Genomic DNA, 27333 nt, shown 5'->3' on the forward strand with positions numbered 1-27333 from the left:
CAGTGGGAGCTGCCCCAGAGTTCCCTGGAAACGTTTAGCTGCAGAAGCCCAGTGCAGCCCCTCTGCCAGCTGGGGGCTGACAGCGCTGTACACCAGGGCCCTGGGTAGCAGCTGGGCTGGGGGAGGGAGCTGAGGTGCCTGCAGAGGGTTCCAGTGTCCTGGGAAGACACAGGTTTTACAACTAGGCATCATCCCTTGCTAGTGCAGAAGGCAGTGAGAAGATGATGTTCCTATGTCTCTGCTGGAAGTCTTTAACTCTGTGTTCTTAAAGACATAGACTGCAAACACAGAGGGCACTGGCACCCTGCTGACTTGAATTTGCAGTGCACTCGAGTTCAGTTTCAAAAAAGCCTTTCATTTGAGTACATAACATATCAACTTCCCCAGCACCTCACATGCAACTTAAGAAAAGCGTTCACAGCTCTTTAACCTCTCACAGGGATTCAGACAGTCCTAGACTTCAGAAAATGTCTGGAAATACTCAAAGAAATTATATTTTCAAATGAATGTATATTCATCAGGTATTCTCTGCATCTAAAAGCTGCGCTGTTTGTGAGTCTGATCTATTCTGAGGACAGCTGCATAATTTAAGTTATTGATGGAAGTATCTGTAAGATAAAGGTTTCAGTTTTCCCAGTTTTTTCTCAGGCATATTTCACTCCCTCACTTTGAGTCCATGCCAGCACAGTGGGTTTAAATATTTGATGGCAAGAAAATTGTTTTATTTAGCTTATAGTTGAGCATAAGACTTTTCTAGCAACTGAAACACAAAAATCATTTTTGCACAGGATCTGGAGGGGAAGGGTTTTATGTGCAATCACACAACATGATAAAAGGTTCGGATTGTACAAGTGAAGGCTGGCTATTGACACAGCGGCAGGGAAGTGAAGTTCAAGGCATCAACCAAGAACAAACTGCAGTGTGGCAGATACAGGGTGTGCATGAGAAATAAGTGGGCTGTATGTTGAAATGGACACCTGAAAACCTGCTGAATTTTTGATCTCACATCAAGGACTAATCCTGCCATATTTCTAGGAATGACACAGGGTGCTTACAGCTCTTCAAAGCAGAACACCCTCACTTGCTTCAGACTGAAACTCAGGGAGTACATCTGGCTTTCAGGTGCCTAGGAAAAAATGGTGTGGTTTTTCAAAACTCTGAGTGGCCTCAGCACTATTTGCAGCACCTTTGGATTCCCTGCCATGGAAAAAAAGAGTACCCAGCTGAGGTGTGAAATCATTTCACTGTTCATGTGCACAGATATCTTTTTACACCTGGTTTTCTATTTTTTATTTTATTATAGATGTACATAATTTTTAAGCACTACAATCCAACATCTTCTCAACAGAAGTGTTTCAGAATGAGGAGCGAACAGTGTGCAAAGTTCATTTTTCAGGTCTTCCCCTCTGCTGACCTAAGATATAACTCAGGGGTAGATAACAAATGTATGACCTTAGTTTAAATTTTAATGGGTGCACCTTCACATGGAAAAATTTGCCAAGCTGAACACTTGCTTTCCTAAGAAAGACCCAGCATATAAAACTTGGATATTATAACATGCAAAATAATGGAAAAAAAATGTTTCTTACTGTGTTTGCTTATCACACACTTTGATCTAACCACTCCTAATATTTTCCTTCCAATCTTTTAATGAAGTTATTGAATGTAGAGATTTAGCAGGATGCATTTCAAAACAGAGATCTTTTGCTTGGGCAGAGCTCAAAAACAGAGGCCTTTCACACTGAGTTAAGGCAATATATGCCAATAGGAAGCACAAGAATGAGAATTCTTTTTTTTTTTTCTCTGCCTGGCCCTGGCTGTAAAAGGATGCAGCCATGCAGGTCAGCTGCAAACAGCCGCAGTGGGGCAGGGTGTGAGTACATTCCAGCTGCTTGTTACTGCCCTTCATCTGGAGGTCGGTAAGCAGGGAGCAGAGAACTGGAGCCTGGGCAGAAGTATTGCATCTCCTGTTCCACTTCTATATTTAAGCTGTTAACAATCAGTGTGTTCAGTGAGTCTAAATTCTGCCCCTGCAGCAGTAATTCTGGTAGCATAGTTACAATAATTCATTAGTGAGTATGCAAAAAAAGGAAAAACATGACAGGCTTGAGGTGAAGAAAACCCTGCTTTATATCTCCAAATTGAATGTGGAACTCAGAATGAGGTGTGGGCAAGCTGGGTTGCCAGGATCGGTGGTGTGGTCTTGTACAGCAAAGTTTGGTACCTCAGCAGATGTGTGCAGCATTTTTAGCAGGCATGGAGTTGACCTCACCAGAAATTTTCACCTCTCTTCAGGTGAAAGCTTGACCTCGCAGGCTTAACTGCTGAGTGAACAAGAATCAGAGGGACAAATTCCCATATTTGTCTAAAGGAGCTATAAGACTTAGAAGTGTAATTAATCATGGCAAGACCCAGATCAGAATTAGAATGTACACGGCCTATTTTTTCAGGCTGTTAATGCTCTTATTCTTTAATTGAACTTAGGGAGGTTTCAGCTCATTTGAATAAAGCTTCAGATGTATTTGGATTTATCCTAGTTTGAATGATGCCATATGATATTCCTGGGATTCAGTGAGAACTGTGGGATTCTCATAGGTATTTTAAGCTGAATTTTAATGGGAAAGGTTACATGGATTGTCACACAAATGGAAATTGCCATGGCTACCAATAATGCTAATCCAATGCCATGACTGACTAATCCCGACCACATTGTGCTCAATAAAGAGCTAAGCAAAGATTTCTGCAGGTTGGTTGGTCTTCCAGCAATACCAGCAGCTATCTAACCCAATACAGCTTGAGGAATTTGCATGGATAATGGGCATGGATTGAACAGCATCCCAGAAAGCTACTTTTATAAATAATGCCTTTTGAAGATCACTAACAGAGTGCAATGTAGGGCTAGCTCATCTGAGCTCTGGGATGAAATGAAGATCTTATGCTTCCCTCTTTCATAGCACAGGGACAAGATCAACATACCAATTACTGCAAGAGATATTGCATCAACTCTCAAGTTAATGAAATTAAACAAGTCCCTGGAGCCAGCTGATTTTCCTGCTTCATTAGTGGACCTTTTGCTCAGACTGTTCTCCCATAGCTCCATAAGAGCCTGAACTCAGGAGCTTGCAGCCAAAGAGCCATTTTGGCACAGAAATTTTGGAGTAGGTGCAGGTCAGGTCTGAAATGCAAGCACCTGAAAGGCTTTGCAGGTTCTCTGTCAGGTTACCTGTCCATGGTTAGATCCTGTACCATGCTCTGCATGTGCAAGTGCAGAGAAGAAAATGATGAGCAGAGTAGAGAATTCAGCAAGAAGCAATGAAACCACTGCTCTGTGCCTGCCAAGCAGCTTGTCCTTAGCAGCAGGAGCAAGGCCAAAGCTGGGTCTGCATGGCTCAGAAGTTCATTTGCATTCTGCCAGTACACTTCAAAGCTCTTGTGTCTTCAGGGAGAAAGTCCCTGCAACTGTATTCCCTTGGACTCCAGGTTGTGAAAGAAGGCCAAAACAAGCTCTACATGCTCCCAGAGTCCCTCAAGGATCTCAGGAAGGCTCTTGCAAAAACATTTGACTGGTTGCCTTAGCCCTTCAGATAGGGATTAATTTCTCACGGACCTTGAGACTTCTCTCATTTCAGCCCCTGGAGTTATGCCTACTGCTGAATGTTGGCTCTGCTCAGAGATGGTCTGCTCTGCCTGCAGTCTCCGAATTCTTGCAATTTTCATTCCCACCCTTCACTTTAAAACACAGTACTATTGTAAAAACTGCAAATCATAGAATAAAATCATAGAATCATTCCAGGAGAGTTGTAGTGTATTTGGTGGCTCCACAAATTCTGGCAAGATTTGAAGGGAAAATGAAATCCATAGGTTTTCCTCCCAAACCTTGTTCCTATGGCTAAAACTTTATTTCCAAGCTTTTCACCTGGTCTTTTCCTCCTTAACCCCAAAGCTAATACCCTTGGGCAGAAAGAGAGTCCCCAGGTGTCTCTGTAAGACACACTCTTTAACTCATCTTAAGTGTGGGGATCCCATGTGCTGATGGCTGACTCCTTATCAACTTACCCTCTACTGAGCTACTGAAATAACATTCAAGAGGTAAGTGCTGAGCACCTGTCCAGGTATGGAGCTCACACAGGCTGCCTCTCAGTTCAACATGTTTCTCAATGGCACTTTCATTGCTCTATATCCTTGTTTTCCTAGCCTGAGGAGACCTATCTCTGTGTTCAACTCCTGTCAGAAAAGATGAGCTACACTGCTGATTATTTGCTGCTGGGAAAGTCATTCTAGTGAACTGTAAGAGAAATCATCTGCCCAGGAGTGCTGTCGACTGCAGAAACAGAGACCTAAAACAAAGACACACACAACTTGACCAAACCTGCTGGTTTGGGATTACAGGTGATTTCAAAGGGATGCAGGGTTGAAGATTGCAGTACCCATGGACAACAAATTGGAAGTGGGTGCCTAATTACATTGTCTCAGATAGCATCTGGAATTGTGCATCTGGAATATGTACTTCATTGTAATTATGCCACCAATATTCTTCTCTTCTGATGCATAAAATATTTGAACATAACTGTCAAGACTATTCCTTTTACCTACCTCCTGTGCAGCTCCCTGGAATTCAATCCATCCCCAGGCCAGGCTGTCTAAGAGATGGAGTAGTCTGTTAAAGAAGGCCTCTCTGTTCATGCATCTGGATTTCAGTCAGTCTAATATGCAAACCTGTTTGATGGAAGTGTGATGTTCTGTCATGCCTGTGAAATGCCACTTGTTGTCGAGGAATAATTGGCTCATTGAAAGGGACTTGGAAGACACTTTCATCAGGTAGAAGAGGGAATTGTCCAAAGGTGTTGAACAGTGCTCTCAGCTCAGAACAGGAGCTGTATCCTCTGTTCTGAGCATGAGATGCAAGAGCTCCTTTAAAGCCAGGGAGGGAAAACAAGATACATGAAATGGGATAGTAAGAAATAGTAAATCCATGAGCCGGAACAGATGGAGATCCATCCTGAAATATGAAGAGTTTGTGGTGGCTGAGACAGCCAGCCACAGCCTGCAGGTGATACCTAGCCTTCCCAGCATCACTGGGAAACTCTAATAGGAAATTTAGGAAGTTCCACTTGAAAGTTGCTGTCCTTCCGCTTTGCAATGATTCTCTGCAGGCATTGGAGTAAATGTGGACTTGATCTTGATATCTGTTTGAATTTTTTGTATGCCATTCCTGAGACTATAGCTAAAACTTGATTTCCAAAGTGAGAGCTAGATTTTTCTGAGTGTTCATCTCCTCTGAAAATCAGGTCCATCTTGTGTGAGCAGGTGGTTCCTTTTATTTGTCGCAAAACTTAAAAGAAGTTCTGATGGAAAACAAGTTTTATATCTTTTCTTTCATACAGACAACATGTAGAACTGCCCTTGGGGCTTTGAATATATTTACATCCTTTCACAATTAACCCTAATGGGACATATGTGGCTTTTTTTTTTCTTCTCTGAGCAGATACACTCAAAGCTGCAAAACATCCAGTGTTTAAATAGATCTCATTATATCAGCTACACTAGATCTCTCTTCTTTATATACAGAGGATTAGACTTCTTTTCTCTGTCATGCAACATTAAAATAGGAAGGCATACACAAGGCTGACATGGATTTGACAAAAAATTAATGATTTGTACATCACTTTAATGCTTTAAATCTGCAATTCATATATGCTAATTAGGTCATAATGGGGCTGTTTGAGAACAGAACTGTCACCATGCTGCTCTGGCGGCTTCTGGGAGCAGAGATACAGCCCTGCCCTCCCTTGGTTGGCTCCTGGAGTCTGTGCTGTAACCTGGCAGATCTATGACACCATTTTTTTCTTACACAATTGTTTCCTGGATGTGGTGCTTTAATCTATCAGAGTTATGATGGCATATCTCAAATAGCGAGCTCCTGGATCCTGCAATACATCCTGGTGGGAACGACATCCAGGCACTATATCTCAGTGATTGATTCCCTGATTTTAAACTGTCACAATCTATTTCACAGGGCAGCTGTCACCTTCCCAGATGCATGAAGTTGTATTTATGCAGTGTGCTATGAAAAAAAAAAATATATATGATGATTTTGTTTACAGATAAGTAAGGTTGTAAAATTTCAAAAAACAAAAGGGGATTCAAAAACATGTCTATATTTTATTTTTCATCTAAAAAGCCTGACATATCTCTCTCTTGCAGGAGAACAAAACTGCTCCCTTGTTCAGTTAGATCTCTTTAGTTTTGCACCAGTGGTGCAAAGACAAAAGCTGTCACAATAGAGGGAGAGAAAGCCCGAAAGCACCTTTACAAATGGGACAACAGGAAGCAGCAGAACATGCAAAATGATAATGTTGCAGAGCATCGTGCTGTGTGATAACATGATTCGCTGTCTTTGCTGACAACTGCTCTTCACAGGTTCTACCAAAGCTGCTTTACAACTGGAACGAGGGTACCTTGTATAGAGATTCCACAAAGCATGCAGTAAAAGAGGAGAAAGTTATGTCTTGTGAGAGTTTCTTCAGGGAGAGTGTTATAAGTGCCCTGGGGCTGACTCAGGCTACCTGATCTTTCAGTCAGCTCCAGATCATAAAGGAGTATTTTCAGGAGGCATAACATATTCTTTGTCCTAGAAAACTGTAAGAATGAATGCCAAAAGATTATGGTTCTGCAAGGAATGATGTATTTTAAAAACTTGGTGAGCACAGGTCTACAAAGCAATTGGATTCATCTTCCTGTGGGATCCCACTATTTGACTTCTTTGACACATTATCTTCAGTCTCATTCTCTTTCTTGTTTCATCTCTGTGTATACACAAACACCCACCCACACACACACACACACACACACAGACATCCATTCACTCATTTATAGTCAGAACTAAACTTGTGGTGAGTGTGCACCTTCTACAGCCAGTGAAACCCATCCCAGTAGGATATTAACCAGTCAGGTCTTTCCTTGGCCTATGCATCTCTGTTGTACCTTGTAAATATGGGGTGTTTTCATCACATTAGCAGTAATAACACTGTTACTCATCCATTTGTTAATAATCATTTTCAAGACATGAAAGTCCATTTCCTTGCACTTCACGTGGTCATTTATAGAAACAGCAACTTTCTTAGAGCATGCTTGTTCCATTATCAAAAAGTGCATATTCAAAGCATATCTTCAAGGCAAAGTAGCCCTATTCATAATCTCACTTTTCATGTACAGTCAACAATCTAAATGAAAATATAGAAGGCCTGCTAGCTGGAATATCTTTCCTGCTCTGTAGACAGAGTGCCAAGTGATATCAGAAGTGCTGATGTGACAAATATTGCAGTAGTGGCCCATTTTGACCACTCTGCAATACTTTCGTGCAAAGAGCTAATGTAGACAGTATGGACTGCAGAATAGCTGTAGGTTTTGTACTGTACTCAGAGTCCCAACAGAGATTAAAGATCTCCTGTGGCTGGTGCTGCATACTCATCCCCCTCCCAAAGCTTGCAGTCAAACAGACAAGACAGATGAAAGATGGAAAGTAGAAGAAGCACACAGAAGTGAAGTGATTTGCCTGAGGTCACACAGTGGGTCAGTGACGGAGCCAAGAATAAGAAGCCTTGCTACTTCTTGCCAGCATGATGTCCATTGCCTAAAGCTATGTACAGAATTTCTCTGAGGCTGAAATGCTCAGTCTTCTGAAAGACTGCTGCCAGTAGCAGAGTGCAGCTGTGCCATGGAACACAGCTAGTACTTCCTGCAAGGGAGCACTGAGCATGGCTTTGGCAGGGCTCAAGCACAGGGCACTGCAGCAAGAGTTTATACAGTCACCACAGCACTGGATCTTCACTGATCTGGCAAACCTGAGAGGTAGGCATGTCCTGATACAGGGGCTGTGTGCACAAGAAATGTTCTTCAGGTCATCACTACTAGCCAGTATTTGCCAGCAGTGAAAAGTGATGAGCTTTCTCCTTCCCCCTTATCTAGGCTAGCTAAGTTTTACTGATTGACAGAATTCTTGTGCTGTTCTTAATCATTGTGCCACATTCATGATGCAAGGGGTATCTTCCCTTTGCACAGGAGTTCAGAGACCACATGGGAACTTGAAATATGTTCGTGTACGGCCAGCTTTTAAGAGTTTATAGTAAAGATGCCCTGCCACTGCTAATCCAGGTCTGCTTTCCATGTTGGAGTAAAATACCTCTGTAGCCTCACGAGTATAATTTAGCACAACATTAGGCAGGACAGGGAGAACCTTGCTAATGACTTCTCCAGCTTTTGCTGACTTTTCTGAAAGAAGTCTTCCCCTGACAGGACAAGCGGCTGGAACCGTATCAAAGGAAGCAGCAAGGAATTCAAACAGAAAGCATTTGTCATAAGCACAGTTCAGATTTCCTTTAACTAGTATGCTGAAGTTTCATGCATATTGTAATTGATTTAAGCCCTGGACCTTTCATCCTTGCTTAGTTGCATGCTACGTGGTGCAGCAGACCAGTGCAGGAGTACGTAATGACTGCATGGAAAGTACAAGGTGCAAAATGAGAGCAGGGGTCACAATAAGGTGTGACACTGAGTTTGGCAGTAGTCTTAATCTGAGAAAACAGGAAAAGTGCACGCAATCTTTAGTATGTGTTTTGTTTGCTTTAGTAGAAATTGACTCCTGATTCTCTGGATACGTCATCTGGGTAGTTTTGTCAGCAAGCACATTAATGCCAGCTTGATTTTTCCAGTAGTCCTTGTGCCACTTGGAATTTCACATGTAAACATACTGAGAAATAACATTCTCACCTTTCCAGTAAAATGCGGCAGCTCTTTCTACAGGGACTTGTGATTTTTGGTGACTTGCACCATATAGGACAGGAAATACAGTGCTAAAGAGGCAGGGTGTGAAAATACTGGCCCAGTTTCAGTCCAGTTGCCCTGAGCATCATCACTTATGTCCTCAGAGTCACCAGTGTCATACTCCTTGTGGCAAAAGCTGAGCTCAGCTTTTCCCCAAATGACCCTGGAGCTTGGTATCCAACTGAAGACACCTTGGGTCTTAGTCCCAGGGATGTCAAACATCCACATCCACAGCAGCCGTCCCACTGCAAACACCGACCACTGCATGTCAAGAGAGGCTGACCAGCATGTGACACACCCACACTGAGTATCACTTCGTCTGAGCTCCTGAACAATCTGTGGGCCCAATTCCACCTTTTTTACCGATGGTTTCCCCTGCTTGAGGAAGTAAAAGGACCTTTAAAATATGTCTGACACTGCTTTTGGCATCAATTTAGTTGCCTCTCATTTCTGCACCTCTGTCAAGCAGCCTCCTCCATATGCATGTTGTCTGTCATCTTACTCAGAAAATGTAACTATAAAGGATAATTAGTATTAATGATGTGAGAGATTGAGTTTCTTATTTGTATTAATTGCTGCTTAATGCTTTAAATGTCTCTAGCACTTAGAAGGATTTTAAATTAGAAGTATTCCTTTCTGTAGTGTCTTCTCGGAGGGGGGCTCTTACTGACTGGCACTGACTAACCCAGAGTGTGCCATGAGGTTGTTTATATGTTCAGGTCTGTTACCACTAAACAAGGAAAACACTAATGGAGCTTGCTTAAGGGGAAAGAATTATTTCACAGCTAGTGCTGCACTGAACTGCGTGTTTGGATTTTAAATAAAAAATATTGCTGTGGAGCTGGAGGGGCCTTGTGTGAGCTCCCATTGCTAGTCCTACAGGTGGAGGAGGAACTTAGCTTTTGTAGTATCTTTGTGTGTGGGTATGGAAATCAGTGTACTTTTCTCTGTAAAAGGAATGTCTGTAAACCAATCTCTTGGGCTACCAAATAGCAGCACTTGGCCTGTTTTAACAGCTGGAGGATGAGACAGCTTTCCTATATGGAGTATTGATTTAGGCATTCATGTTTGTCATGTGTGTCCATGTATCATCTTCAAAACCAGTGCCCCCAGATTCTCAGCCCAGTCCTGTGAATAGCAATGACTGCTATGAAGAGCAGCAACTGATTTCTTTGGGAGACAGAAACAGTCTGAGAGATCAGCAAAAATGTCCTTTCTCTCAAAACCTGGTCCATACTTATGAATTAGATATGTAGAACAAGGATTCTCTCTGGGCAAGTATATGGGTGCATTGATGGGCCTGTTACACAGGAACACTTCCCTAACAAGAAATGAGAATATACTGCTCATACCAATGAATTATATGAATTTATGCATAGAAGAGGTTTTATTGATGTAACTACTTTACAAAGAGGAACTAATGTGAAAGCTCTTGGGGTGGCTGGGCCAGCACCTGGAAGCAGTAGTCCCATCTTCAGTGTGGGGATCTGATGGCATTGCTTTGCTACTGCTGCTTTGCAGTTTAATTCAGTTTCTGCATTCTGCTGCCAGTGTGCAAGTCATGAGTGGAAAAAGTAAATGCTGTGACTTATGGTTGTCAGATGGGCTGGTTTAAGAGAGCCTTATGTTTCAGTTTTTTCTTATTATACCACAGCAGTTCACAATAGGATTGGCTGAAGGGAATATGTGCTGTCAGACCATCAGGGTCAGGACTGTGTGACACTGCTGGACCAAGAAATTAAATGGTAAGGCAGAGGCTGGTGCTGTCTTCCACATGTTCCAGAGTTCTTGTCAGAGCCCTGCATCCTGATTGGAAAAGGGAATTCACAGAGGTCAGGAAAAGAAGGTTAAAGATTCCATTCCTTGAGCATTGTCTCCAAGAGTGAGACTGCGTTTTCTGAATGTACCCCAGAAGGATGGTGGCAGCCTGCAGGAAGGAGAAATCTCTCACTTTTTGCTTTCAGCTGGGGTGAGATCCTTTCAGGGTTGTGGAGGCAGTTGCAGGCAGCCATTATCCTCATAATATAATATAGTCCCTCCTTTTGCATGGTAAATAGAATTCAAATTCTGCAATTCTCAAAATACAGACATGCCTATGCAATGTTGACTTCATCAGTATTCTGCATTTTCATTGGTAAGCCCAGTGCAGCCTGCCCACAAGTTTAGTGTGGCTATTGCAGAGGAAGAGGAGAGGAAATGCCAGCCAGTCCAAACACAGAATATTGAAAAGGTCAACATAATAGAGCTAGCTGCTATGATTCATAGAGACTTTAAGAGTCTAATATTTCATCTCATGACAAAGATTGTAATGAGAAATGAAAATGGCACAACATTAATTCATCTTTGTGACAAACACTATAATGAGAATGGAAGTGTACAAGCTTCAAATACTCATGTTACTGATCTGTGGTCCTTGTTCTGCAACAGGACACAAACCCCAACTGCTTACTTAGAAATAGAAATCTAAAATCAACAACTTCTACAGCTATTCTGAACAGCCTGTTACATACTCTGATGCTAATGCAAGCAGAGAGCAGCACAAGCCTGCCAAAGTAAACCAAATTTGCCATGTTCTGCCCATGCACACATGGCCCACTAGCACAGCCTGGCTGCCATGGCATGACCCTGCTGAACTGTTTCCATGTCCGTGTGTTTGCACAGTTGTGTAGCAAACAACCTGTTTGCACAGCCTTATGTTCACAATGGTAGAAATTCTCTGTAGACGCTGTGAGTTGGCCTGGGGGCAAAGATGATAGGCTGGCAAGTAGCAAGAAGTCCCTTATTTTCTGCCTCTGACTAGTCCTTACATAAGTGGGGTGGGAAGGGAGGTGTGTGTAGAAAGTGCTTTCACTTATTACATTTTTAGTCGACATTTTCCATGTTATCTTCAGGGTCACAACAATATAAGCAGAGCATGCGTTGCAAATCTAATTTTATATTCTGTTCGTTTGCTTTAAAAAAAGAAAATGAAAAAAAAGAAACAGAGAGAAAAAGAAAATGGCATATGGACTCTGGCATCAGTTCTTGGAATTGCTGAGATTCATTAAATAAATAGACATGTACCGTGAGCACTGTGTTACAAGAGGCTGCAATATCACACTTTGCTTCCTGAGCGCTGGGCACAGCCTCTGGCTTCGCTCCCCAGTCTACTGTAAAATGGTGAGACTTTTGTCCTTGTAGAGTGTCACTATACGACCCTTCCACCCTACCCTGAGGTTTCCAGGCAACCCATCACATTCCAGGTACATCAGTCTATAGCTAAGATCTTGATCCACTCCCCTGAAGAGACTTAATAATTATGTGCCAAGCATCCTGGAAAGCTTTGTGTGTCTGATAAAAAGCAAAGCAGAGAACTACACTTCTCAGAGACCTAGCCCAAAACAACACAGTTTGGCTAGTGGGATCCAGCCCAACAAAATGTTGCTAGAGTAGGGTCAGTTTTCTGTCTGAGAGCAGGAATCCATTATTGTGGGGATCACATTAACCTAAGGGATGACATTTTTAAGAGAGATTCTTGTTGATCACCCTTTCTATTTCTTTCCCCCCATGCTTGCAATTGCAGAATTTCCTTCAAGCAGTGGAAGCAATTTCCTTGCTTAAGTAACATTAGGAAAGCATTTAACGTATATTTAAGAGAGTCACAGTGCAATTTAGCAGCTGGAAACAAGGAGCAAATGAACACCATGTGACATACCAGCTCATAATAGGCCATCCACAAGTGCTCCGTGGAGCATAGTTTAAGGATCAGCGTCTTCTGTGTTTTAAAGAAATCCATATTAATAAAATACTCTGTCTTTCTCAAACACACATACACGGGCACAGCGAGCCGTGTGTTGCACGTTGCAGACGACACAGCCAGAAGATGTGTTAGCCACTAATGAAACGCAGCTCTGGGAAGGACTGCGGCAGCTGCTGAAAAGCACAAAGTCACCCTACACAGCAAGCTGGAGTGGGAGGTGAAGAGAAATATTGTATCAGGTTGTAACTACATGAGGAATTTAGATAAGCAGAAGGAATTTAGAAAAGCAGAATATGATCAGCCACACTGAAATTTAATTAGCCCTCCAGAGCTTCCACCCCCTTACCAAAGGTGTCATAGGACTGCCGGCAAAGGCGAGCGGTTACTATTCTTGTGCTTTGCAATGTACAAACATGCAAAATGATATAATTTATATCCTGAATACTTAACAGTTTAAAGCCCCCAATTAGAGTGTCAGGAAGGAAAGTGTAGAGACAACTGAGGAAAGGTGGGATGGGAGTAGGGAAGAGTATGTGTGGTTAACTGATGGTTTCGCCTTAGTGAGCATATCTGTAAAGTTTAAGGTGCAAATGTGTGTGTCCTTTTCCAGGGTCAGAGCTTTCTTGAAAACAAGCTTGAAAAAAATGAGCTACAATAGGGAGGAAAAGGATGGTCAAAGGATGGTGGAAAGCAAGCTAGGGCAAATGTCCAAACGCTTATAGCTGCAAACCTGACCCTAACCTGAAACTGGTTTAAGGATCTCTCTGACTTCATTGAAGGCCAAGTTTCACCACTCGTACTTTTATGAGTAATTTTAAACTTCTGTGGCATTTTAAACTGATTTTTTTGCAATTGGTTTTCAAGTATCTCTTTGCATGCTGGAATGTCCCATTGATTCATTCTTAATTGAGCCATACACTTCCAATTTTCTGAATCCAAACAAGTGTAAAATTTGAGTAGTCAAGATAATATCGTACAGTAACTTAGTATCTTACCAAAGATAAAGTTTCTGTAGGATACTTTATGTAAAGAGAAAGTATCTTATCAAATATATAGTTCCTGTAGTTTAAATTCTCTTGCAGATGTCAAAGGTGGCAGCTTTATATATATATATAGAAATACAAGAAGGTGTCTTGAAAGAAACGTGTGTTCCCTGAATTTTACTATTTTTCCAAAGAAAGTTGTGTTAACTGTGGTTATTTAAACTGCATTTGATCTCAGAAGATGTAAGGATGACTAGACACCATGGTTACTTGATTTCTGCAAGATGTAGCTGCTTGCCAAAATACAGTTGGAAAAACTAATATCTAGTAAAACTCTTGTTAGAGGCTGTGGTTTTCTTTTGTCTCCCCTGAACAATATGAAATATGTCCATACTGACTAAAAATATTCATACTGCATGGCATACATAAAAATTCTAATTTATATTCTCATTCAAAATTAAGTTTTGTGGAAAATGCCTATCAATCTTACTTATAGAAAAGAAAGATTTTTTCCTATAGCTTTATAATCGTAACAATATGCAAATATGCTTTACTTCTCATTCTAGGGAAATAGGGCTTAAAATGTAGAGGGTGTTTTGAATTTTCAGAGTCTGAAAGGATAAGCTCATGGCTTATTTTGTGTCAGTAATGAACAGAAAAAATTGCTTCTCATACTTCCATTTGGCACTTATTTTGTATTTTCTGCAATTAAAGTGGGGCTATAGTCAAATCAACTCTAAAAATGACACATTTATCCTCTCGCAGTGACTCCTGTATCAAATTCCCTCTGATTATATATCAAGAGATGATTTCTCTAGCTGTCAGCACTGCAAATTCATCCTGGGATCTCAAACTGCTAGCTGCATTCTTTATGCTTATTACAGCATCATTCGTAACAAAGACCGAGGAACATGGGTGTGATTGAGTCTGCGAGATACACAGTCCAATCCAGCTCATTCCCCCATGGCACAGCTGGGGGCACAGCAACACAGGGAAATGCTCTGACACCGCCGTGAGCCAACATGCCCACCCATGGGATTTGCTTTTGTAGGTGTGTCCATAGAACTCCCTCACACTGACTTTCTAACCCAAAATAACCTGTCCGTGTTGGACAGCACTAAAGCTATATGAACACCCCTTTGCATGCTGAATAACCTGCAATGACTGGGGTGCAGTCCCAGCCTGCAAAATACAGATCTTCAATGAAACACAGGCTCTAGTTTCATTTCAGCTCTCTTTTGCCTTTAAGAAGGAAGAATTCCCAGCGTCTGTTTTGCCAGTTCTCATGTCACTAAGTACCTGCCAAGCTTTTAATTTTTTCTTTTTTTTCTTTTTTTTTTTTTTTTTTCATTTAGATCAATCTCCTCTTGCTCAGACTTGCGCAGATAAACAAAGCTGCAGTCATAGGTGCTGGAGGCACAATCATGGAGCAGGCATGGTATAGAAGCCCAGAAATGTTTGCAATGCAAATAAAGGTGCCTTCCCTTTGCTAGCAAGATTTATGGTAGCAGAGGTGTGCCTTTCTTGTTCTTAGTTAATCTTCCAGTATCATCAGCACCACAAGGACTCCAGCATACCTGCCTCTGGGTTATTCTCCAAGCAATTTGTCCCACCAGAGGTCACTCTCTGTGTGACAGGTTTAGTAGTGTGAAGTGCTCCCCAGGCTGCCACTGCTGCCTTCAGCTTCTTGCCTTGGATCATCAGCAAAAGGAGATTTGTTCTCAGCTGGCAAACACGAAGGTGGAATTGCTGAAGTCACAGTGTCTGTTCCACTCTCCCAAATCCACTACAAGGGAAGGGAGCCCCTTGTGTCAAGGACTGGGGGTTCACTGACATCCTTACAGTTTCCTTTGCTTACAAGGCCATTGCTTAGGTGGAACTCTGCCCACAGAGTCCAGGAATGAAGGATGAAGGGCACCTGCGTGGCTTCTTCCAATTTCCAGCCCATAGGAAAATGAACTCAAACTGGCATGTTAGGAGACCAGTAACTCTGTTGTGTCAAGCATATTTATCACCAGGTCCAGGTGTGGGAGTAATTTCATTTCACAGGTTATGTAGCAATTTAGTGTGCTGCCACCTCACTAGCCTGATGAGACATCTTCATGCTAATTATGCTCATTCATTAAGTGCATACTGCCATGAGCATCTTTTTTTGTGCTAGAGCATAGGTAGCACAAACTTAGCTGGCAAGAGAAATACAAAAAAGGCTATTGTTGCAGTAGTGCTGGCACAGGAGAGAGACATTAACTTGCATACAGGCTCAATAATAAATGAAATGTTTGACAAGGAAAAATGAATTGGCCATGTTCCTCCATCTTTCTAAGAAAATGACAGTGTGTCCTGCAGCCATGGGGTCCTCATGCTGACAGTTACAAAGAGGCTTTGTGAACTCACTAATATAGACTAGGTCAGCCCGCCATTAATTTTTGAGTTCCTTTTCTGGGCAGTTTGTAAAATCTAATCAATGAGGCATTTTTCAAAAAAAATCTATGAAAATTCTGAGCCTGTAATTGTGCCTTCCTAAAATAATAACAGGGAATATGGCAAGAGAAGGTGAAAGATACACAATGTGCCTTTCTTCCTGGCTGCTGCTGGAATGTGTCCTGCAAGAAGGAGCTTTTCCCATTACGCAATAGTCTCATATAAAATCTTCAGTGATACAGCACCCCTTGGAGGAATTGGAAACTTTCCTTTCTCTCTTCTCACAATAGATATGGTGTTAATATAAAGTTAATATCATGGCTTTCCCCTAGCTTTTCCCCGACATAGTTTTAACTGTTTATTTACATATTTTCCTTTTATCTCAAATCATATGACAGGCTCTACACATCTGAAGATGGGCTAGTTCCAGCCTCCCCATGCTTGAACTGCCTCTTGAACTTTCTCTGATTACATCATTATATATAATGATACATTATTAGTGCCATCAAGGCATGCAGAGTTGGTCACAGTGCTTACACTCTAAATCTGACAGAAGCAAAAAAGAGGGCAATAGTTTAAACAAAGGGGGAACTGGAGATGACATTGAGGAGGAAATTGATTGCAGAAAGCTTTATGAAATGAGCGCTTAGATGAAAGAGGGTTCTGAAGGAAAGAAAGGAGCTTGTTGGACTAGAAGTTGGGGCTGTTCCAAAATGAGGCCCCTACTCAAGACAGAGTTTCTATTCAGGGTAGTGTTTAAGCATGAAGTTAGACATCTGATGGGCTTAGGGAGACATTTATAAAGACACAATGAGAAGGAAGAATCTACAGGAATGTAAGAGCAGGAGAACAAGAGGTCTTGTAGTTTGTGTTCAGCAGGGTCAAAGTCAGCAAAGTAATAAAATGTGTGTGTGGGAGATTAGGGTTTTCATGCCAGAGGTTCAGGAGAAACTGCCTATCGTAGTGAGAAGGCTTGCAGGGAGCTGCCTTTCACTAAATAAACCGCTATGCTGGTGGGGAGGGGGCAGATGAACTTTCAAGCACATGAACTTTTCTCCAAGGCTTTAGTAACATTGTTTGGAGACCTGGACAGAAAGAAAAACAAATCCACACCTTTTCCACTCTCACACATTTTAAACTCTTCACTTCCTTAAATTACTCCTTTACTTCCTTAAATCTTTGTACCACTGTTGTAAAGTATGGACTTGAACATGAGGATTTTGCACTCTGGAGGAATGTCGAAGGTATGTTTAGATCCAGGAGAGTGATAGCAGCAGACATGTCTCCATCAACAAACATCACAAAGGGCTAAAAGGATCTTGCAAACCCAAACCTCTCATTTGATTTTTCTTATTTCTGTGTAATTGAATTGGAGGTTTCCACCTGTGTTGTATGGCCACACAAACAGAAGAAATAAAACTTTGAGGGAAAAACACGAGTGTGACTATTAGGAGGAAGAGAACAGTGTGAGTAGGAATAAAGGAACAGAGAACAGAGATCACCTGATGGGCATACAGCTAATTTAAGATGAAGGAGACAATCTGCTCTCGATGCCTTTACCATACGCTTGTAGTTCAATAGTGGAGTTTGAATACACAACATCTGCTGTACTAGTATTAACTGTTTTATTTTTATCTCTCTTCCAAGTACTGTATAGTAGGAAGATTATGTGAATTTTTAAAAGATGGATGAAATAGAAGAATAATGTAGGCCATGGATGGGGCACAGGACTCTCTTGGTGGTAAAGGCCTCCATATCCTTGACATAAAATAGGTAGTGCATGTTTCAAGGGACTTGTAGAATAACTAAGAAAAATACCTCTGAGTACAGTCTTTCTTCCCCACGAAAAAAACCCCAACCTTAAAACTTCCAACAATCTTTTATTTAACTCAGATATATTGCACACATGTGTGGTGTATGTGGTTTCTATGGTATATGTGTTCTCCACTTGCTCATGATGGAGCTATTTGATGGAGCATCCTTAAACTCAATATGAAAAATTATTTGTCTGCATATTCCTCTGAATAAATTCAAGTAAGGAAGAGTCTCATCACATAAAAATCAGCCACTCTGGTGGAGCTGGCCTTGGCACACTGTTGAGCAATGGTACCTTCTCTGTCATTGCTGAACTGTGGGCATGGCCCTGCCCGTGCTGAAGGATCCTGACTCAGCCAAGCAGAGCAAAGCAGGGCAACTTAGGGCTCTCCTTCCTGCTCAAACCACCATCGTGTACACTAACGGCCAGCAGGCGGTAACCTGTAGCACAATGGTTTAACATCTTGGTCCTTTTCATTCAAAAGCAAGGCTGTAATAAAGTTTAACTGAAAAATAAAAGTTGTGTCAGTAACAGTGGGAGGCAGAGCAAGAATTTAACAAGAGAAACAGTAGGCTAGTGAATAAACTGTTAGTGGAGGTGTGAGTTACTGTGTCTCTGCCTACACTATTTGAATCACTTGCTTCCTTAAAATAAGAGCTGTTTATTTCAGACTGTATCTTACAGCTACCTTAGCTGTCAGAAGTCAAACATAAAAATATTCCTTTTTCCAGAGAGAGACATTCATCAACCAGTAAATATTACTCACTCCATTGATTATACTGTGATTATATTTTCTCTTTAAATAGCTGTTAGAATTGGTTATAAAAGACTCATTTGTTTCTGCTATAGATAGTCTCTTTCTTTAAATGCTTCATTGTTTTGAATTAGTCATTGCAGTTTGCACAGCTGAAATGCCAAATGTAATGCCTTTCTGGGTGATATTTGGAAGTTATCTCACTCAGTTGTTTTCCTTTTTATTTAATGGCCTTCCAAAGAAACCTCCAAATCTTATACAAAGACTTTAGGAGTTATTACTGTCACCCCTTTGTAAGAGATGCAACTTACCTTTCTGCTGCACTAGAAATTCTCAGAGAGGAACAAAAAGGCTTCAGCTCAAGTGAAATAATTTTTATCAGATAAATAGGGTGTCTGGAGACCTAAGTCTCAGTCATAGTTCATCCCTGCCTTGCTTTCTTCCAGCATTTCATGCACTGTCAGATGAAGATAGTGAAACCCCACATAAAGTGCTTTAAAATTTGCAGGTGGCAGTAAAAACTCCCTTTAATCAAGCCTATTCTTCCAGGTTTGAGTGCTCTCTCTAGATAGAAACTGCCAGGCAAAGAACTCCCCATAAATATTGTGAAGCCTATGAATATTGTCAACCCACAGACAGCCCATCATGTGGTTAATTAATTAGACTGAATACTAATTAATTAAGGGGTATCCTTAGCGATTCTGTCCAGAGCCAGCTCAGCAGCACTTGCACGGCCCGAGGCCTGAGATTGCTGCTTGCCTTGACACAACACTGTGACATCATTTAAGGGAGCCATCAAAACAGTGGGAGCAGTCCTGAATGTGCTGTATGGGATTTTACCACCATTTTACCTACAGGCCTACAGAGCAGCGTGCTGGCTGAGTGTAGGTCTGGCAACCCAGCACAGAGCCTAGGGGCTGCTTTGTTCATTGTCCACATCTGTTCTCTCCTGACCCCTCTCTCTTGCCTTCACTGCTCCTCTGACAGTACAAAGCCCTCCCACCAGCCAGCTAAAGTTTTACTGATTCTTTTGAGGATGCTCTCAATATGTTCCCCTGCAGAGCAGCAGGGAACTTTCCAGCTGCAAGCAGCCTTAGAAACCTCTGCTGTACACCAGCCTTGCCATCGCTACACTTATCATCTGCGGCACAGAGGCTTTTGATGGAACTGGAGCTTGTCTTGCAAATGACCAGTCTGTGTGGGACTGGCCCCATAAGGGTAGGAAACTGCCCTCAAGACTTCTTTAGATCCATCACAAAGACATTTCTTGGGCTTGTTGCTGCGTGAGAAGGCAACCCTAGCAAATCTTTCTTTGGAACTAGAAGTTTCTTGAGCCTGGAAAGGAGGTAGATACATTCAGCACTTTCACAATGTCCCAGCACTTATCTACCATACATGTGTGAGTGAATAAGTCTTATGGTCACATCAAAAATACAGCATGTTGCAGGTTGAGCTGTAACTCCTGAGCTCATTTTAAGCAATTTTAATAGCTCTGAAAGTGATCTGGGACATTTTATTAAAAGATGAACATCAACTGTTATAGATATGCTATATTACGGCTGTAAGAGAAACAAAACTGAGCTTAAAGTAAAATTTTTGAAAGTACAAGTAAAACATTAAATGAGATAATCTGAGGCTCTGAAGTTATACTGAGATTCATTTATCCATTATCTTCAAATTAGGAACCACCTGTTCTTCATAACTGTCTGTTTGTATGAATGCGGAACTCTGAGTTTAATTAAGTATCGTGTGTGGGTGGAAAAGGCTTTCCAACAGCAGTGAGATTATTAATGGACATCTATATTGAAGTTCTTTGCATTTTTGAAATGCTAATTACAATGTGAATTTAGTTTTAAATTATTGCTTTGCTGTGGGATGGAAGTTGTCATTTATTATTAGGCAGATTTTTTTTCAGATCTCATGAAAACATTGGTTTGTCTGTATAAGCACTCTGTAGTCTCTTATTTTTTCCTTATTTGCGCTATTTGCTCATGGTTCAATGTGCTGTAAAACATACCTCCATCTCTAGTTTCATTATTTTTATAGGTTTTGGGTTTTTTTTTTTTTTCAGTTTTGACCCACAACACTCTGAGGTTTCAAGAAAATGAAAGTCAAGATTTTTTTTAAAAGACCTGCAGCTGAAATCTGGAAAAGGTGAACTTGCCTTAAGGAAATAGCCCTCACTGACTTCCTCGTACTTTAACATTTTAACTCCTAGTTTATTACTTGTAGGTGGTGATGTTTGCAACATAAACCTAAATATGAGGGATGTCAGACCATGTTCTGCAGTAGTCAATCCATAATAATTCATATATAGTTTGTCAGTGCCCACAAGGAAAACAAGCCTCAGCTGTTGGACAGCCTGCAGCACAGCCAGCCCTTCCTTTGGACATAGCTCAAACTACAGGAAAAGCAGTTTGGGCCCCTGCTCTGAACCAATGTAATGCATGATTTGTGCTCTCCCTATTTTCTCACCTGAGAAGTTTGAATTTGGCCCCGGCACAAGTTGAGCTGTGAGCCTGAGAGGTGCAGGCAGTGTAAGTTAATCAGTGAAGGCTCTTACAAACAGAAGAGGGTCTTTTGCATCAGGCATTTTGTGCCCACAGTGTTTGCAAGCAGAGAGAAGAGAAAGGCAATGAACTAACACACCCAGGGACATGTTACTTGACCTGTTTCTGCAGTGACAGAAGGCAGTTGGCTGAATACCCACTGTAGTCTGGGGTTTTCTGTGCTGGGTGTTATTAGATGAAAGAGTGCTCTCTGGAGTGGGCTGCAGCCAGCCTGCCACTGGGCACAGGGTCACTTGGAGGCTAGTAGGAAATAGAAACCTCTGATTCCACACAGACTGCATTAAAGGTCTATCTGCTTTGCCACTGATGGATAACCTAAAGTTTACAGATGGAAACAACAGGAAAAGATACCCTATCTGGTCACATCTGAATGACCTGCAGAGCAGGGTAACTCAATTGTATGCAGTAAGCCTTTGCTGGCACTGCCACTGATAGAATTCAATTAAAAGCTATTAGCATAACAAGCCATACAAGGGCTGCCAGAGTGCAAGGAAGCTATAAAGCATCTGACTGGGACTAGAAGAGGACTGATTTGACAATTTTGATATTTTCTGTTCCTGCCTTATTTAATAGTGAATGGTGACAAAGTGCTGATCTGCCCAATGGCATTTTTTCTTTACTTTTTTCTTAAGTAAGAACTACCTCATAGAGGTTTCTGAGGCCTACATCCATAATCTGTCTGCCTTAAGGCTCTCTTGAAAGAAAATAAGCACTATATAGCTCTTGTTATGAAAGTTTCACAGTTCATGTATTGCTCGGGGAGGGTACCCACAGCAGGAATTTTTTGATTGTGTGGGAGATCTCATTAGGTATTTGTTGGCGTCTCCTTGGCCTTATAGAGTGTGGTTGTCAACAGTTTCTTTTCAGAGCATTGAAAATAAAACAGAGCTGTGAATTAGAGTAAATTCCTACTTTGTCTAGTGGTATCTGAAGCAAATTCTCGTGGATTTTGATGAAAGCAGCCCTTCTCTGAGGCCTGTGGCACATGAAATACTGGAACAGTGTGTCTACAAAGGCTCATGCCCTGAGCCTTGCCCTTGTTTTGCCTCACTCACCCATCCACTGTTTCTCCATGTGTGGGGGGTTTCCGCTAAAGCTGCGTGTCACAGTGCAGAGCTTCTTTCCCCTGCCCACAGGTCCACACAGATGGGCCTGACCTTGAGAGTGAGCAGCTGGCACAGGCTACAGGGGAAAAAAGGAATCTACCCTAACCCTGGGTCTACCCATATCCATTACTGGGACTGGAGTTTTTAAAAATGACTTGAAAGAAGTGATCAATCAATATCTTTAAATTCTTAGAAAACCAATATATTACAGCTAAATGGTAAAGAGCTTAAACAAAACTGCTTCAAAAATAACCTAACCCAAAGTACTGCATCCAGTTCTTGGGCCTCCAAAAAGAGGACAGGGACCTGTTGGAGCAGGTCCAGAGGAGGGCCACAGGGATGAAGAGAGAGCAGGAACACCATTTCTATCAAGACATGCTGAGAGAGCTGGGGTTGTTTAGCTCCAAGAAGAGAAGGCTCTGGGGAGACCTTATAGCACCTTCTAGAGCCTGAAGGGTGTCAGAGAGGGACTTTTACCAGGGCATGTAGTGATAGGACAAGGGCTTTAAACTGAAAGAGATTAGATTAGATACAAGGAAGAAATTATTCACTATATGGATAGTGAGACACTGGCACAGGTTGCCCAGAAAAGCTGTGGATGCCCCACTCCTGGAGCTGTTCAAGGCCACCTTGGCTGGGGCTCTGAGCATCCTGGTCTAGTGAAAGGTGCCTGTGCCCATGGCAGAGGGTGGAACTGGATGATCTTTAAGGTCCCTTCCAGCCCAAGCCGTTTGGGGACTCCATGATGGCATTCTATGGCCATTTCAATACAGGGGAGATGCTTTCTCCAAATCCTTCTCAATGTGACCCTTTGCCTCTTGGGGACAGTAATACTTAGCAATGCCACAATGATATCATGTCACTGCTGAACTTATGAGTTCCTGAGGTGAAAGCTTGTTTAATAATAAAAATGAGATTCATCTTTATTTTATTCCATAGTCCAGCTAAGGGCATATTTTGTGAAATGAGGAAAAATAGTATAAGAATTTAATTTTAACTAGTTTTTCCTTAAAATATCTTTTGTCTGTTTTTATATGTACAGTAAGGTTTCCTTCCTTGCTTCATAGCTATGTAGTCATTCCTTCTCATGTTATTAAAGCTGAGAAAAAATGCCTTTAGGTGCAAAAAATCTTACTAGTGTGTTAGGTCTTTCTATCAGGAATAGGTCCTGATTTATATGTTAATATTTGGGAATGTTATTAAATCAAATTACCTTTGTAGAATGAAAAGATACATGTAAATTACAGAAAAATAACAGTAATTTTACAAAATAAAACCATTTTGTTTTTATCTACACCCTCTTTAAAGAAGAAATAGAAGTAATGTTATTAAATTATCCCAAACCCATAGATTAGTATAAACTATCACCTGATAGCAACATTTTGGAGAGAATGATTAAAGAATTATTTGGTGTTATTCTACAATGAGTTCATCTAGCTTCATGCATATGCAACTCATTTCAATACAGTGCCATAGTTTATTTAGGAATAACTTTACAGACTTATTTTGCAGTCTTAAGTTTAATACCTTCCCACAGATAAAACAACACAAATCAGTTCATCTCCATTTTGCCTGCATGAAATATTTTAGGGTAGGTAGGTCAAGTGGATAGCAAGAAGCTTTGAATCACTTTTTCCAGTGCTTTCACATTTAAAGCTTTTATTTGATTATCTTGTGGGGTGGAGTCAAATGTGTTTCCAATTTTGCAGTGAATTGTTACAATCTCAAATGTCTTTTATAAGCTTCTTGGCATCGATAAGTGTAAGTGGTTGTGGTTTTGAACCCAGCTCATAAGGACAGCTACAACACAATCATTCCTCCCCCTCTGCACATCACCCCCCAGGCTCTGACTGGGGAATATTCAGAGTTAGCCAAAAGATGTGCATGGAAAAAATGCTTTGTTTTTAATAAATGTACAAAGGAACACATAAATGCAGTGTTTATTCCTGTAGCTAATATTTTCAGTTATATACTTACTTAGATACTTGCACAGCCCCCAAATCTAATCCTATTTGCCAAAGAAGTTACAGCATTCTTAGCAACTCTGTAGTCATGACAAAGAATGAGGATGCTGATTTAGACAGTTAAATTTGCACCTGCAAATTTATTGGAACACTGTAACTGTTGAAAATGATGAGTTTAGAAAATGTCTTCATGATTAGGGCCACATGAATAATTGATTTTTTAAAAAATTATGGCATCCAATTTTCGTAATTGGACTTATTGTCCTGCTTAACAAAATTATTTCTTTTCTCTTCCCCAAAATTTTGATTAGTTCAATTAAAAAAAAAAAATCTGTGAAAAGAGGAGACAAAGACTGCTATTCAGAAAACTGCTTGAGAATGCAAAGATGTTGTTATTCTCCTCTTGTTCAGTAGCACAGTGCCTAAGAACCCTTCCCTGAATGTCAAGAGACTGGTTCAAATCCTTCTCAGAACTGCTAAATTTTAAGCAGGAACCTCTTTTAGGTGGGTTTTCTAACTAGGCTATAAGTACTTGGAACATGAACTCAGACCCTTCTCATGGGATTGCAGCTGTACTTTGTACTTGGGACTGCTGAAGTGTTTCATGTGGAGGATGATTCCATAGGCTCTTGGTTACAGCACATGCCTGAGGCTTGCCCCAGAGAGTATTTTTTCTGCTGAACATAATAAAAATATCACTGGAAAAAGGACTATGCCAAAAAAATTATCTTCTCCAGTGACAGTTCCTTCCTTGGAATGTGGAATTTGTGGTGTCTTTTCTGGCAAAGAACAGAATACATTTTGTATTCTGCATCATTTGCATCTCTTTGTAAAAAGAAGACCAAAACTGCATCTTTTCCCCATTCTGATTTTCCTCTCTCTTCCTCTTCTCTCATCAGGTATTTTTAGTGACACTCTTTATGCTGACTTGGTGAAGCTACACTTTCAGCTATGTTACAATTCATTAGCAGAGTTGTAAAGACCCTCTGTTCTGATACTGTGCTGCTCCTTTTCCAACACGACTAACAGATCACTCTTCTTGCCAAAACACACCCTGCAGCCAATTGTCACACCAGTGCATATCTGGTAGCTATCTTAATGCAGCCTTGGAAAGATGAGCAATGGGTAAAGCAATATTTTGGCATGAATATTAGCTGTTTAGATTTTCACATGTACTGTTTTAGGGAATGTGTTAAGTTCCCTAGCCACACCTTGAAACAGTTAAGAAATGGCATAAGGCCAGGTCAGAAGTGTAACTGAAATATCACATGAAGGGAAAGAATTTGGAGCATGGCAGTATCACTGTGTAACAAGTCCACTGTATAAAGGTGAAAATAGTCAGAAGGAATATAAGAGGAAGAGCCATCCATTTCAAAGAGTAAACTGAATATAAAATATCCAGATTCAGCTTCACATTTATAGTAAGGCAACAGCACACCGCTATCCCTGCTCCAGTTCTTGTAGTTGACACCTCAGTCTGGCACAGTCATCTAAACTGTAGGAAACGTGACAAAGCTGGGAACTCCATGGCTGTGAGGAGCAAGCTGCCATGGAAAGAGGATGCCATGTGTCCCTTCATCTGACAAATCATGTGAGATAGGCTGAGGCCTTCAAAGTTTCATGCTTGCTCCAACAGGGGTTTTTAAAGGTAAAAAAGCACTGGTTACATCAGATGTATGTTTTAAGTGGCAAAGAAGCAACCAAGAGAATCCCTAGATGAATTTGCACCTTGTTGACAAGCTTCATGTGACGTGCACAGCTACTTCAAATGCAGGCAATCATTACTTCTTCAGGAACAAAACTCTTTGATGTGGCCCTGATCTGAGAAAGCTGTTAAGCCCATCTTTAAATATGTGCATAACAATCTAAGACAAAGAGGCTTTTCAAATGAATCTGGGTCATCTGTGGAGATACATCTAACAGAAATTATTAAACACAGCCTAGAAAGCAGTGTTTGCAAAAATAGAAAGCCAAGCTGGGCTCCCAGGGGCCTCAGGCTTCAAAATGGCTGAGTTGCTTAGTGCTGGATAAGCCTGCTCACAGGCACACATCTTTACACTTAAACCTGCTCAGTAATTCTGCATTGGTCTTTTGGGAGAGGACAGAATAGGAGGAAAGCGTTTTTTTCTTGAAATGTTAGTTTTACAAAAGGCTTGATCTGTGTGAACACTAAGGCAGAGGAAAGTAAGGCAGGGCTTGCTGTGAAAAATGCGCCAGCATAAGAGGGATAAATCCAAGGGTCCTGGGCTGAATTTGGACAATGTGAGCAGCTCAGCTGCTGCCCTGGAGCCAGCCTGATGTTCTTTCTTCTCTAGACACAGTTGAACAGCAGACAGTAGGGCATAAGAACCACTCCAGCTGCTCATGGGCTGCCCCCACACTGTCTGCCTTGAAAGCCACTAGGTTTTCCCATGAGGCTCCAGCTGCATTCCAATGCATGTACATGCAGAATCACAGTAGACAGGCTGGGGAGGGCCCCCATCAACCTTTACTCACCAGGGCAGAGGGTGGCAATGCTGTAATTGGCCACAGGGTCGGTTACAGCCCTGAAAGAAAGGCAGGGCATAGCCACGTCAGGTAAAATAAGCATGGCTGAAGACAGCCTTTCTGCAGATATCCTGTGCAAGGTTCCTCTCCTTGTGAGGGAACCAAAGCCAGGCATTCTGGGCTCTCCCCACAAGCTATTCCTTGCAGTTAGGTATTTTCCCCTTGAATAAGCAGGACAAAAGGGATGTGATATGCTGAATCATTTAGGGGAAAAATCACCCTGTCAAGTGGATTATCATCAGCTAAGCAAGGCCCTGGAGGCCAAAACCTCAGTCTCTAAATTATACATGCTGAATGTCTATGCTTTTACTGTACTGTTGAGGCAAAGTCTGCACAGTGGTTTCAGGGACATTAAACACAAAAGGAAAGTTATATCACAGATGATACTTGCCCAGTGATTCCACCTTAATCTTGGGACTAGCAGGTGTCCTAGACATGCCAAGTCCCTAGTAGGGAGGGAGGGATTTGTAATTGTTGGCAGAGATGCCAGTGGGGTCAGTCAGTTGCTAAAACATTAAAGCATATAAAAGCAGGGAAGTGTGATCCTCCTAGAAGAATGCACACACTGCACATGAGAGGAAACAGATGCATTCTCAGGAGGTGGGTGTCA

The sequence above is a fragment of the Fringilla coelebs genome (genome assembly GCF_963513975.1).
Source record: "Fringilla coelebs genome assembly, chromosome: 7".
NCBI lineage: Eukaryota > Metazoa > Chordata > Aves > Passeriformes > Fringillidae > Fringilla > Fringilla coelebs.